We start from the raw sequence: 15,877 nt of genomic DNA, 5'->3' as shown, positions 1-15,877 counted from the left end.
GTACAGATTCCCCGACGCAGTCCCGTACCGCTGTGGATTCAAGTGACCAAGAACTATAGGACAAATGGATATGCCCCCTATTCGGCCTCTTGAAATCTAGATCTCACTTTACTGTCGGCTTATTCGTTCTAACAGGCAAAACGGCGGGGCCTATGAATGCGTTTAACGGACGTGGCAGTTATGTCACACAAGTAGAGTATGAAATTTATGTGTGCCATTCGTTTCTCTTTTTTTTTTCTTGGCATACTGACCGCAAGGGGGTCAATAGAGCAGACTTGCCCTACATGTTCTCCCGTTCCAACGTGAAATTACCGCGGACTGCCACCTCGAAACAACAGAACCTTTGCATCGATCAACGCAGCTCGAGAAGCGGCATTCAGGGAGACCGCCAGCAACTCCATGAGTCAATTTCTGACGGATTTACTTTTCCTTAAAGTATGAAAGTGGCGCCCGCCAGTCTACGACTACTGAGGTTCACCAAGCTTCGTTTCCCGAGGCCACGCGGCTCGCGCCTTGCGCTTCGGTCACGCGCCTCGTGCCCGATTGTCGGGACGGAGCTTCGTACCTCGTGACCCACGTGCCCATCCTCACCGCCATAGGATGGCTGAGCAAACGCATGCAACAACAACCGAAGCCACTGCACATATAAGGAACGAGAGGGAGGAAATGAATGTGGAAACAGCCTTCGATGCAAACAGTAGACGAACGATCGGGACTGGGAACATCTGGCAGGAAGTTGGGAGGAGGAAAAAAACCGGCAAAGGAAGAAAGCACTGGAGTGGGCGCAAGCCAGACAGGCAATCAACAACCTGGAAGCCAAGCAGAAAAGAGCAACGCGCACGACTTGAGGGAACACGCTGCCGATGCAGCTATAACAACAAAAAGTACACGCTACCACCCCTGCCGGAAGAAAGCAGAAAAGTCACCTATCGAAGACAATCTGGAATGCAACTTTCAAGGTGGTCAACAGTAGCAGTCACCTATGCCTTAGCCAGGACAAGCAAGATGAACCCCGATGCATTCCGAACAAAAGTTACCGCACAAGTGCAGTGGAGCCAAAATGGCATCATAAACGAACACTCCGGGCAATAACGTCACTTTCGAAGTGCTACCGAACATTAAAACCATCCAATTGGATGGAACCAACTACAGCCTGACCCCGCACATCAAAACCCTGGCAGAAGCATCCATGGGAGTCACACACGGCCTAATACCAGGAATGACGGCGGAACAACTGCTGCAAATGCTGCGAGGAGACGGATACGAAATCCTCAATGCCAGAATGCTGGGAAGATCGACTTCAGCGATCATTCACTTTCACTGCCCGCATGTCTCAGTCTACGTAAAAGTAGACGGAGCCCAAATTAGTTGACGACCATACCGGAAGACAGTACGGTGCTGCAAAACCTGCGGAGACCTGGGACGCAGGCACGACGTCTGTCCGCAAGCAAAACCCAATTTCTGTTACAAGTGCTGTCAAGCCAACCAGCCATCTCACATCAATGCAATCCCATATGCAAGATCTGCAACCTTCCTCACGAAACTGCCGGGAAAGACTGCAAGGAAAAGCTAAAGCCGACACCCCCTCCCATATATGCGAGGAAACGACCATTCAAAGAATAACAGCAGCAGTAGTCACCGCTGCCCTGCGCCATCGACTCGGACTCGGACTTCCCACACACTCTCTCGACCACTGCGAATAACATTATCGCCAGCAACGCGGGAGGGATGTACACATAGAGGAGAAGATCACGCTCCAGATAGAGGACAAAGTCGAGATCAAAGACAACAGCTATGCAGAAGCTGCTAGTGACAGTTCCACCTCCTCTTCTCGGGGACCCACAACACAAACGCCAGAGGAACACGATGTTGAGAAGCTTCGCAAGGAAATTGAAAACCTAAATCTAGTCAACCTTGAGTTGGTCAAAAGATGCAAGTACGAGCAAACCTTCATCAAGCAAGCTGAAAACACGAAAGAAAACGACTAGAAGTAAAACAGGAATCCAAGCTCCAAGCATCCCTCGAGCCTATCCTGCAGCAGCAACAACAGCAACAAGTCATTCAGACCCTCACGGTAACAGTCAGTCACTTCAAGGCAACCCTTGACGGGTTCATCGCCCATGCCAATTAGACTATCGCCAAAATGGGGGAATGCAGAGCAGCTTTGGAGGAAACCTGTGAGCAAAGCCGAAGGAAGTCAAAGTACCCAGCCAAAGAAGCATGCATAAGCGAAACCATGGAAGGCCAAGATGGACAGCATACCCCAGGATAAGAAACAACAAAAGCAAACAAGAATCACGGTATGGCAATGGAACTATAGAACCATCTAAACCAAAAGACAGAACCTGTTACAACTAACTACTCAAGAGAATCCGGACGTCATGGCCCTGCAAGAAACCCAAACATACAAAATCATAATCAGTGGATACGAAACTCACACAGCAGAAGGGAGGAGCCGCACAATTCTAACACATAATATACTAGTCGCGCAACAACACCAGATTAACAATCAGAACGAATACATATTTGTGGAGATACTTCCCGGCAGGAAGACAGACCAAAGTTTTTTAATCCTCAATGTTTATAGCCCCCCGGTGGAATCTCTCGGAAGCTTCGATGCTCTCCTGAGAGAAGTGAAGCATGCGAGAGGCCACAAGCTCGTGGTAGTGAGGGACTTTACCGCCTACCACACGACTTGGGGCTCTCACAAGACGGACAGAAAGGGGACGAATGCCCACCACGCAACACAACATAATCAGCTAGCACTGTGGAACGATTCATAAGAGATGGAACGACCCGAACACCCCTACAAAAATTGGAAACAGTGTCTCAAGAGAACGTAACCTGGATCTCACTTTTACAGCGGGAATACTCCAGGTGGGGTGGACATAACTCGAAGAAACCCTGGGAAACGACCACGATGGAGTACAGACGGAAGTTGTTTACCGGAGAGCACCCCTAAATATCAGCAAGGCAAAAGCACGGACTGGATGGTTTTCCGAAAAAAAAAGGCCCCACACCACCGGCCGCAGACCTCGAAGAATGGATCAAATTCATCGCAGAAAAGGTTGAGAAATACACCAAAGAAATTCCACTGACCACGGAAACACCGGCAGTGGACCCCCATCTTCTCTATCTGTCAGAAGCTCGTAGAAGGCTTATCCGTACATGGAAAAAAAAACGAAACGGAACAGAGTCCTGAAAAACTTATTGCGGAGCTGCCCAAGCAGCCGAATAATACGCCAACCAATTAGAAAGGCAGAACTGGAATCATGTGGCTGACAGATTTCAGGGAACTCTAGGCAACCGCAAGACATGGAACATTCTGAAGTCACTGTTAAACACTACGGAATAAAAAACCAAGTGAAGAAAGAACCTCACGAAGCTCCTCTGTAATTACGGAGGCTCAGAAGACGAAATCTTGGAAGAATCTTGGAAGAGGCACGCAAGCCACATGAATCTCGGGAATGCATCTAGATTACACCGGCAACCTAAATGAAGAACTGGATCACCCATTCACAGAGGCAGAAATGGAAGTAGCACTGGTAGAGCTCACCCGAAACATAAGCCCAGGTAAAGACCGCATAACCAACAAGACCCTCCGCTACCTAAGCAACAACATGGCAGAATACCTCCTAAAAGCCATCAATGAAAGATGGGCATGTGGAACAATTCCAGCTATCTGGGAACACACTGAGGTCGTTACGATCCAGATGCGAAACAAGCCACTGGGAATATGAAACATGCAGCCCATGTCCCTGACGTCATGCGCAGGCAAGCTTTACCAGCACATGATCCTTAACAGAGTAACTCCACACACGGAAGAAAACGGATACAAGGCCCACACCATGTATAGATTCCGCCCCCACTTATTGTGTCAAAAAATTTGTCCAGATACGTGGATTCCCTCATTAGTCATATCCCAGCTACATTTCTGTCTTACGTAAGGGATACTACCGACTCTGTCAGATATAATCGATCTTAATATTTCTCGAGGCTCTCTTTTGGTTACACTTGATATAGCATCCTTGTATACCAATATTCCACATGCAGATGGCATATGGGCAGTCGTCAATTCATACGAAGCAGCATTACCCGAGAAACTAATCGATAGCAACACATTGAACACTTTACTGACATTTATTTTAGAACTGAACAACTTCGAATTTCAGGTCAACACTATGTCCAAGTTAGTTGAACGTCATTGGGTACGTAGATTGGCCTCAACTACGCCAATATATTTATCGGTGAGCTAGAAAATAAATTCTTGCTGACATGGGCGCTAAAATCCTTGTATTACAAACGTTACATTGACGATGATATTTATGATTTGGTCGCATAGCGAACAGGAGCTGCTTTCCTTCATTTCTGATTTCAACAATGCCCATCCATCCATATCATTTTCTCACACGTTTTCTGCATCTATTATTAACTTCCTTGATGTCAGCGTTTCAGTGCTAAATGATAAACTATCTACTGCCCTGTACAATAAAACCGACAAGCCGATATCAATATTTGCACTTGGATAGTAACCACGTTAAAGATTGCAAGACTAGCATTCCTTATAGTAGGGCCTTACATTTCAAAAGAATCTGCTCTGAACAATCCGGGTTTCAAAAAAATTGCGAGGTCCTAAAGAACGCTTTAGTCAAACAAAATTATCCACCACAACTAACTGACAACTCAATAAAACGCGCAGACGTGAATGACCGTAGGATGCTTCTGTACACTGCGAAGAAACTCGACTCCCTCACCCCAGACAAATCTTGTCCTAACCCATTCTGTGTCAGTCCCGCGTGTTTCAGATGTACTAAAGAAGCACCAAAATATCCTAATGCAAAGTGAAAGCCTCAAAAACATCTCCGCTGAACCGTCTAAAGTAGTATACCGTAAAGCTAGAAATATTCGAGATATACTATCATCATCATCATCTAGGTATGACTGCCCTGACGCCATTAGAAGCCATCTTCGCCGAAAACTGCGATGTAAAATATGCCCTTACATGTGTACATCGCAGCAGGTAACCAGTACGGCTTCAAAATTTCATTTAAAAATCAAAGGCGATTTCATCTGCGATACTAAAAAAGTAATATATATGCTTGAATCTACACTCTGCAAAAAAATGACGTTGAACAAACAGACGGGCTGTTTAGATTGCGATTTAACAATCACAAATCCCTAGCTAATACGTTGCCCAACCTGCCCATCTCAAAACACGCACAGCTCCCTAACCACTCATTTGATAAGATGAAAGTCACGTTGCTTGAATCGGCATTTCGTTCAAATTACGATAGAGAAGCCTGTGAATCCTTTCTTATCTACAAGTTTGATACCGTCACGTCCAGTTTGAATGAAAGTGTAGGAAAATTGAGTTGCCTGTCCACATAGCCCGTCATATCTTCTCTTGTTTCCCTTATCTTTTACTAGTGCGGCACTCTTTTTCCTTTTTACTAGCTCATCACTATTTTTCGTTTTTGTTCTCATTTTTATTTCTTCATTTGTTGTTCTTGATTGGTGATATAGCATCTATTCGGTGACGTTTTTTTACTGTCATCTGACAATTCTTTCGAATTAGATTTTTTGTGCGTATCTTCAACTTATGTGTTTGCACACGCCATCTGTTTAGACATGTATCAGCTTTTCTTCAGGACGATTGACACGCACTCTGTTCGCGTGTTTCCTTCATTTTTTTATGTAAACATAGCTTTATCTGGCTGATATGCACATGTATATAAACGGTACTTACGCCATACATTGTATTCTGATGAAGGGCGGACCCCGACCGAAACGTCAATAAATCGCGTCATGCGCGCGTCCAAGCTTCCCTGTATATATTTGCCCGGATCCAGAAACGCTTTCCTCCGGTATATATATATATGTGTGTGTGTTTGTGTGTGTGTGTGTGTGTGTGTGTGTGTGTGTGCGTGTGCAAGTATATCTGTGCTTGCGCGCTGCACTTACTTGTTGTGTTTAATTTTAATCTTATTTTCTTTGCGCCCCAACCCTCTACAATGCTGCAAATACTTGAGGGTACAAAAATTAAAAAAATGAAAGTAATATAAATACATAAATTCGGTAGACTGGTGCTGAGTACTGGTAACATTGAAGCTTTTGTTTGATCGATGTGACAGAATTATCGGTCTTATACATTTTACCTGCGTGAGCCTGAATCCCCTTTTACTAAGAGGCGAATTGCTTCAAATCACAGAAGCACCTTCATGCGCAGGCGGATCTATTTTTAGCTCACATTTGCACGTATCAATTACTCTAAGTATATATATGGCGAAAAGCAATTGAACGTTTTCACCACCGCATATTCTACGGGTCAAAGTAATTACTACAATGTAGTGAATGTAGCAATAACTGGCGGAGCAACAGAACCTCCAAAGCACAAAGAAATAAATTTTCACACCTCCAAGCGAGTAAGCGAGCGAGTGATCTTCTGGCGCCATCTAGTTCGAGAACGTTGAACAATGTCTTGCACAGGTCGGTGTGGTGCCAAGAGATGGCCCTGCTGTGTTCGAAGCTGTACGACGTAGGTTCCTTATTCTATGGTTGTAGTCTCATGGAAAGTTATCAAAAGAAAATTTCAAGGAACGCGATCAGCCCAACGTGAGGTATGGCACGTAAAGAAAAAGGGGAGAAGTTGCCTTCGGGAATATCTTTACCGGAGCATTCACTTTCGCGCACGCGATACAAAAAGAAAAAGAAAGCTAACCAATCCGGCGTTCACCAGCAATCTTCGGTGGCGACGTAGCAAAGTTATCAGTATTTTACGCACTTGATGCTGGTAGGAAATGGAGCATTCCCGCTAGTAAAACCACTATGAATACGCATTAATTTCCTCTGGTCGTCTCACATGCCAATTGCACAGGGTTACTTTCATATTTCTAGCTCCTGCTCCATTGCTTATGATTGGCTTTGCCCGCGATAAGCGCCCAGAGACAAGTGATGCGCAGAGTACTCGACCAGTTGGACAATCGTCCACTATCAGAATTCAAAGCTTTAGGTCAAAACAACCGTGTACTTTGATTTAGGTGTACGTTAAAGAAGCCCAGATGATCCAAATTTCTGGAGTCCTCCACTACGGCGTGCCTCATAATCAGAAAGTGGTTGAGAAAGCCATCTACGTCTGTTGCCTCTACGGAGGCAAAGCTGGACTTACTTTATTCCATCCTTGCAAATTCTGAAACGGGGCCCGCAGTTTTCAAAGCCCGTCCTGACTACAGCCACACGTATGAACCACCCTACCGAAAGACGCCCCTACTGCATCGGAGCACAACCATTCCTGAGGCACTTTTCGAAGACGTTGAGAAATTAGTTGAACGTGCAGAGAAATTTGTTGCGGATCTTTCAATAGCAGCAGAAATGGTTAAGCACATAAAGCAAGCCACCAGGCAACAGTTCATTTGTGCAGACCGGTTTGTGTACCACGCTGGTAGAGTTGCCGCATAGCAAATTAAAAGTGTATGCTCAACGAACAATGCGTACTCTTCAATGAATCTACTAAAATAAATGTGTTCCCCCGGACAACACACATTTACAGCTGCAACTACAGCATGGGGACAACAGCATGAATTTGATGCCATTGCTTTTGATGTCCAAGGTATGATGAAAACGCATGAAGGCTTCACGAACTGCAGGGCAGGTGTCTTTTTAAGTCCGGAACGTCCGTACATTGGAGCAACACCAGATGTATCAAAATACTGCACATGCTGTGGCAAGGCTGTTGTGGAAGTGAAGTGCCCATATTTACTAGCAGAAAGTGGAATACTTAAGATACACAATGACAGAATTTGTTGCGTATAAAATTCTGATGATGGAGTGCTGCACCTGGAGCAAACCCATCGGTATACTTCTTCCAACTGCACACAAAGATAGTAGTTAATAATGTCTCGTTCTCTGACTTTGTTGCGTCCACTCCACTGTCAACTCAGATTGAAAGCGTGCCCAAAAATTACGCTCTTATTGACACTTTGCTATCGTCTGCAATAAGCTTGTTGTGCGTGCAATCTTGCCTGAGCTCCTTGCAAAGTTTTTGACAAGGAGTGCAGTGCTGTGTAGTAATAACAGAAACAACGGTGCTTTTTTTTCTTTACTTTCAAGGTCCAAAAGTAGGCAAAATTCTGGCATGTGATGGGAATCAGTGCAAGAACAAATGATTTCATTAGACTTGCCGTGGCATCAAGTGTGCTCTGTGGCAAAACCACTGGTTTTGAGACGATTAAAAAAATAAACTGCCAGCAGCAGTCTTTTCAGGCCCTGATGATCGATTTGCCTGAATAAATGCACCAAATAACTCTGTCTAAACAAAAGTGCTTTAACTAAAAACAACAGGCTTGTGTTTGCTTTTGGCATCTCCGTAGCATCGCAAGAACTCAATTTTGACCCGTTTCTGCTGTACATGTACCACCTCGCGCTATTTGCGAGTTCAGCTAAGAAAAGACTTTCACATTTTTGTTCCATTGGGGATGGTTATATTTATTCAGCCGGATAAAACAACCCTAAGGAAACCATGTTTGAGACAAATATGTTTGGGTTTTTCGCGCGGTTCTGTAAGGTGACTGGAAAGGAAAAATGCATTTTTTTTTAATCGGGCGTTACGTGTTGCGAAATGTCCGCAATCAAATTGCACTGGAGTGTAGTGACAGCTTTCAGCATTGTTATTGACATAACATAAAAAGCTTTAGTAGAGGAAGTTAATGGCTTCATATAATTTACTACAGTTACGTAAGTTCGCTTACTGGCCCTAGATGAGAGATACTTTCAAAGACTGACTATTTGTCATCCATTGAGCGGCAACTATGTGCTCATTTGTATGCAGTTTCATACGTGGCAGGCAATGATACGAATGGTAGGGAACTTTTTATTCTTGCATTTGCGAGCAAAAAATAGTCTGTCAATATAAGGACAGAAAATGTTGGTATGCACCATGTAATTCAGTGTAATAGTCAGTCTCACACTTTCATGGTGCAAAATATGATGTAATCGTTACATTCAAGGCCTCACAGATTCGTACTTGCCATGAACGAGCGTAGCAACGCATCGCTGCTGCTAGCGACCACAGCACGCCGCCTGCGACCAAATATAGTATGCCGTATACTGACACAGGAAGCAAACGAATGTTCAAATGATGGACAGCTTGATGTAGCCTTGCGTCCACAAGTTATTGTAATATCTAAAGTACACAGAAAGCGTCGGAGATTAAAAAATGCATTTTTGAGTGCACGCATCGAGATGACTGCATTACTTGCAGGGCCCGTCCAAGGGTATCAGATTAACTTATACTGTAAAATTGCACCCATAAATATGTGCTGTGTGTCGGAATTTTTCAGCTATTTGACGTAGGATTATTTCGTACTAGAATTTTCTCCCACTTGCGCATATTATTCCGGACTTAATTTTTTTCATTAAATAAAGAAACTTAAAAAGCTGACACACTAGCTGCACTGGCTCTACTCGGGAGAAGCGTCACTGCCTACTACATCCGCAATTCAAACCCGTGAAAATGGATAGTTGCAGAATGAATTATGGCAAACCGATGCTGAAGTTCACTTTTCCAACTAGGCTGAACAATTGTTTAAACAAACTATCGTCAATATGGATTTTGTTTCCCACAAAGAGCTCCGTGCTTCCTCTGTATGTTAGCCTGCTCTGTCAATTTTATTACTACATTGTATTACGACTACTTGTAATGCCAGTGATTTCTCAATCTTGTGATTTTGATGTGAATGCGCTTCGCTAATTCAAAAATTATGTTAATGATGCCTTCTACTAAATAACGCGTTTCTTCTGCAACAGCTCCTGCAATCATGTTTTATCCCACTGCATTTCTTCAAGAGAAGAAGGGGAACCGAGGGACTCGGTTTAATTCGTTAATCATAATCATATAAAGCCAACAGCCGATGAAACCAAGGAAGGCATAGGGGAAACTAGCTATGGTTGAAATTGAAATGTGGAAAAAAGTAAAAAGGGGGGGGGGTAACGGGAAATGAAAGTAGACGGAAAGGTAACATGGTCACCGGCGGATACCGAACCCACAGCCTTCGCATTACGCGTGTGTTGCATTACTCAATGTGCAACGACGACGGCTATCAATCCGTCCACTAACTTAGTTACTTATGTTTACTATATCTATCCCTAGGAGTGTTAGCCAAAGCCACCCATAGCCAATGTGGGTGGAAAATTGAGCCCCTTGGTTCCCTTACTTTTTTTGTTCATTCTCTTATTCATTCCGCATTGGAATGGCCGACAGCCCTACTTGTGACACCTGCGGCTGCGAGGAGACGATTCAACACCTCCTATGTGACTGTCCCCGTTACGCAGTGCGAAGAAAGGTGCTCGTGACCGCTCTCGCAAAACTGGACAATCGCCCCTTTACAGAGGAAAAAGCTCTAGGACATTGGTCCAGACGGGCTTCGGCACTCAAGGCCTTAAGGGCTTTGTTGAAGTTTTTAAGGAACTGCGAATTGTGCGTCCGCCTTTGAACGTTGTAGCGCGTAGTTTCGCGTTACTGTGTGAATTTTCTCTTTTTTTCCCATTTTTTCCCCTCTTCTTCTTTCTCCTTTTATTCCCTTTACCCCTTTCCCCAGCACAGGGTAGCCAGCCGGTACTTACACTGGCTAACCTCCCTGTCTTTCCTCTCCTTTGTCTCCTCCTCCTCCTTATCGAGAGTCTTGAAACTGACAGCCTTGTTCTCATTAGGTGGCATACGAGGGCCTATTAGTCATGTTCCTGCTCTCCTGAGTTCACGAGCTACGTGACGCCATCGGGCAAAAAAGGAGGTTCCACATTCACCCACCTTTTCTCTGAGTGACGCTGGCTAACATTCCCGGGACTAGATCTAGTAAACATAAATACCTAAGTTAGTGGACGAATAGAAAACCGCGGCCTAGGACAGTGGGTAGCTCAACGCACGCGTAATGGCGAAGTTGCGGGTTCGGTCCCTAGACCGGCGGCAAATTATTTTTTCGCACATTTCCATTTCTTTTTTATTATTTCCTGCATGTCAATTTCAATCACAGTTAATTTACCCTATGATTCCCTTGGCTTCGTTGACTGTGGGCTCTATATGATTATGTATTTCATCAATGTATGATATACCACGACAACTACAGTGATAGTTAGTTTTTCCGTATGCGAGAATTTATGACAGTTGCAGAACGATTGCCTTGTGCTTACATAAGCAGTTTCCACAGGCTCTAAACTTGCACTCAAATCGATTTTGAAACATATGTCAATTGTGTGGACAATATAATTCCAGTACTCCCTAATAAAAAATTCAGTAGCTCTTTGGTGAAAACAGCAGCCTCTGATATTGCCCGTTTTCCTTCTGCCACCAATAAAAAAATTTGACAGACACTTACCTATCATTACGTGATTTGAATGCGGAAGCATTAGAGAAGTATAATGCGGAAGCATTATAACTTCTCTAATTGGTTATGTGCATACGTGATGTTATAAATTGCCCTGTGTGATTCACAAGTCTCCCTTAATCCACGTTAATCCAACTTCCTATAGTTAGTACCAACCTTAATCAACCTTAATCCACCGTGCTCTAATTTGTACCAATCTTAATCTACTTTAATCTACTTTAAAGCGATATTACGTCGACCAATGGACAAATTAGGATCCTCGGAGCACAGAATGCTAGCTGCAACAGCCCCCGCAATGGATTCGCACACTGAAGCACAAATTGAGACCGCTGCTGCAGATGGTTCGACGAATATCAAGCAAATATAGCGGAGCGTGTCACAAAGCGTGCCAAACGCTTGCAAAAGCAGTCGCAGTTAGAAGGATTCTTTACAGGGGACCTGGGAACAACTTCTCTGAATGAGACCTGGGCGACATCGATACACAGGGTCGCCCTTTGTACGATCGCTGGGCTACCGAAGCACATGAGGAACCAGGACCTGCTCAAGCTGGAAACGATACCATCCATACGGGACCTAATAAATGAATCACGAATTCGAATGTGATCCCTGTTGGAAAACGCGACTCAAGGAAAACAGATCATGACATGCGGATAAACCAGTCCACGCGAGGTCAGAGGCCGCGGAAGCGAGCATAACGCCGTCATAGGAAGCACCACTGGCCATATGGAGGCAACAATGCGATATATCACCAGACGAAACAGGGAAGCTGGAAAAATATTTGGAATGAGATTGGAACTAAGAACGCCGTAGGGCACGCAGTTGACATCTATACGGACGCTGCATGCGGAAACGATATATCCATAGCTAACCCAGGCCGTGCTGCAGCACGGCCTGGGTTAGCACATCTGCACCCCAAAACAATGGCTATCACACATTTCAGCTTCCCGGGGTTGCAACCTTGCACGCAGAACTCTTATCCATATGGGGAGCGGTCAACACCATTCACATTTACATGGGAGACATTGTAGAGGAGAGTGTGCGAAACAATTTTCTGATCTTTACTGACTCGTACGAAGCAGTGGCCGAATTAACGGCGCCTAGGACAGATGGTACTGTGGCCAATGAGACTAGAAAAACGCGCAAGAGAATACAGCACAATGGGACAAATGTTGAAATCCTATGGACACCAGGACACACCGGGACGGATGGGGGAAACGCAGCCGCTCACGCCATTGCCGCGCAAACGGGTGCGCTTGATACACGTATAGCACTCGACACTCTATTTCCTCGCCAAACCCTGCGCACGAAAATCCATGCTTCAAGATATGGGCCGAAGGCTCTCCTAGCAGAGACAGCAAATAGAGATTACTAGAACCTACACCAGTACACGTGTTTGACGACAAGGGCTGGCTTACGCTCTCGGAAGAGGTGTTCTTGAACAAGGTTATGCCCAACGCTGCATACACACCACACATACGTGACAAATGGTACCAAACCATACAAGCTATATACGACTTCGAACACGTCTACCCGATGCGCACATTGTCGGCAGTCATGTAGAGCAGACTTGCAACACATCATATGGAGCTGCGCAGCTTTTTCACAAAGGCGGTCCAACTTTAAACACTTACTGCACGGAGATATCTGAACTCTAGGAAATCGAATACAAACTAACCCAGAAATAACAGAAAGCCACCGCGATATATGGCAGACAAAGTGGCTTGTTTCGAGTAGTGTAGGAGGGGTCGACCAGCCCACGCGAGAGGGACGGAACTGAACATGCACCTAGTAACACCAGAGTTTGCATGAAGCGGAAGATCAAAGATTGAAATGAAGATGGGCCTCAGGCAACAATCCGAGAACTTAGATTCATTTCCCACCTAATCCCCAACAGCGGCCGAGAGCCATCCTCTTCTTTAATATAAAGGTTTTACTCCATTCTATTTCACTTTACATCATTCTAATTTACATTCATTCACTTTAATTCACATAAATTACCCATAACTACTAATTAACGTTGTTACAACATTTTCTATCTTCAGTATTAGTATACTGACGTAATACGAGACGTTGATGACATTACATTGATTCTTGGTACCACTCGTTGCGGACAACGCCGCTTTTCTGCCTCATGAGACATACAATGCTTTCGCATGAATAATGCATAATATCCGGTGCCTGTATGGGGTGTCTTGTGCGTTATTTTTTTCAATGTAAACTTATGCTGCAGCAGTACACACTACTGCTGGTTCACGCAATGAGCCTACAGCTGTTTTGATGACCACGAAGGTCACACCTTTACTCTGTTGAGGCACGTGTTGCTATAGTGCATATTGGCAACACGCGCAAAAATACTTTGGCCATTACTCTCCCATCTCTTATATTACTAAATGAAAATGGGAACCGAGTGGCCCAATGTTCGTTTGTCACAAAAATATGAAGACAACAGATAATGACGTCAAGAAAAGCATAACCCGCCGTGGTTGCTCAGTGGCTATGGTGTTGGGCTGCTGAGCACGAGGTCGCGGGATCGAATCCCGGCCACGGCGGCCGCATTTCGATGGGGGCGAAAACATATATACGTATACTGAAATTTAGTAGCACGTTAAAGAACCCCAGGTGGTCGAAATTCCCAGAGTCCTCCGCTACTGCGTGCCTCATAATCAGAAAGTGGTTTTGGCACGCTAAACCCCATAAATTAATTAAGGAAAGTTATTTGTTTTAATTAAATTTCGCAAATGATAAGGTATAGAGATAGTGAGGTAAAGGAAAATAATATGGAAGAAAATGCAGCTTACCCCTGGTTTCTTTCAGGAGCAGGTAAGCAGCTATAAAAGACATTATCCTGATTTCTGGAAAGGTAGTTTTGCAGCTCAAGATACTTACAAACGGCTTCGGTATAGTAGATGCTTACGGCTCGGTACTTGTTTCCTTTATCTACAAGCTTGTGTTTTTAGCAAAAAGAAGTTTTATTTCATACTAGACCAGACGTTCCGGGTTTTCAGGAAGCGCTGATGAGCACAGGTTTGCGAATGCGAAGCATACAGCAACAATCTTGTCTAACGGCGTGAATTCATCATGTTTTCGCAAAACGAAGTCAATAGGCAGTGCATATTTCATTATAGCGCACATGTTCAGTACTACCCTGATGACTGTCTCCACGTGAATGCGCACATTGACAAGTTTTCTTGTGGTTTCAACTTCATGTACCGACAGTCGCTTCTTTCTCGTGGTGAATACTGGTATATGCAACTCTGCACAATAGATCCTTAGAGTGTCTGTCATATCGAATGATCTGTCCGCCGTTACCACGTGTCCCTGAGTGAGTTGGTCAAGAATGCCACAGTGTTTTGTAATATGCTTGTCATTTGTTTTTTCACCCCACTCTTCCAAACACAAATGAGGCTACGCCTTGTGGACAGATCCCTATTAGGTATTTGGTTGTATTGCTTCCTTTATATTGAAACCAAGGCTCGCATCTTGGCAACATGGATGAGGGCCGTTAGACCTTGATTTCAAGACAGTCGATAACGCGGCCATCGTTTGTCATAAAGAATCAACTGAAGCTTGAGGCATTGTTTTCCTTATCTAATGTTGCGAAGGCCATACCATCAACGGCTTCTTCCTCAAAAATGCAGCATGCAGCCACTTCTGAAAATTCTGCTTAGGGAACCTGTACGCAAGCTCTTGCAGAAAGAAGTTACATATGAGGTTCATTAAAAATACCAACAATTATTTCACTTTCCCTTGGCCATTCTGCGAAGTGTGCCTCACACCAGGCTCAACCAGCTGCAGATGGTACACGCATGGCCATCAGAACTGTAAAACACGGCAGTCCCCTGTAAAAGCTGACTTTTCAAACGTGACCACAAATCACCATTTCACTGCGTTCCAGTTTCTTCTTTTTACCAGTCTGGCAGCCCGTAAGGAAGTCTTTAGCTGTTTCGCTTGAGTGCTTCAAGGTGTCTCGGCCTGTATAGCAACTTCTGAGGCAGCGCAGTTTCTCTTCTACCACAGGCCTACCTCGCTCACACTGTAGCTGAGAACGTGCACCTCAAAATGTGGAACTTATCCCTTTACAAACAGGGGTACCGTGCGTATCTCACGAACACATCTGCCCCAGATTTCACGACACAGCGACTCCTGAGCAAGGCGACAAAGTGGCCGTGAATAACAAGAAGCAAGAAAAATGGAGAGTGGGAAACAGATGAGGTGATTCGCTGGCGAATGCTTGTTCCCTTTGAGATGCATTTATTGAGATACGCTTCCACCATTTTGACTCTTACGAGCAGTTACAGACCATATAACTACCCCTTTAACCACAGGTGAGAATTGACTAGCGTGTAGTACACAGGATCACTAACCCGTGGCAAAAGCTTACTGCTACATGGATAAAAGTGCACTAAAGAAAAGTAAATATACGCAATACGTCAGATAAAGCGATTAGGCGTATTATTTACAACTATATTGCAATTTTAATAGCTAATTGAAAAGGGACATTC

This window comes from Dermacentor variabilis, chromosome 1 (assembly GCF_050947875.1).
Source record: "Dermacentor variabilis isolate Ectoservices chromosome 1, ASM5094787v1, whole genome shotgun sequence".
NCBI classification, from domain to species: domain Eukaryota; kingdom Metazoa; phylum Arthropoda; class Arachnida; order Ixodida; family Ixodidae; genus Dermacentor; species Dermacentor variabilis.
The sequence above is the reverse complement of the archived record's forward strand: the minus strand, read 5'-3'. Positions refer to the sequence as shown.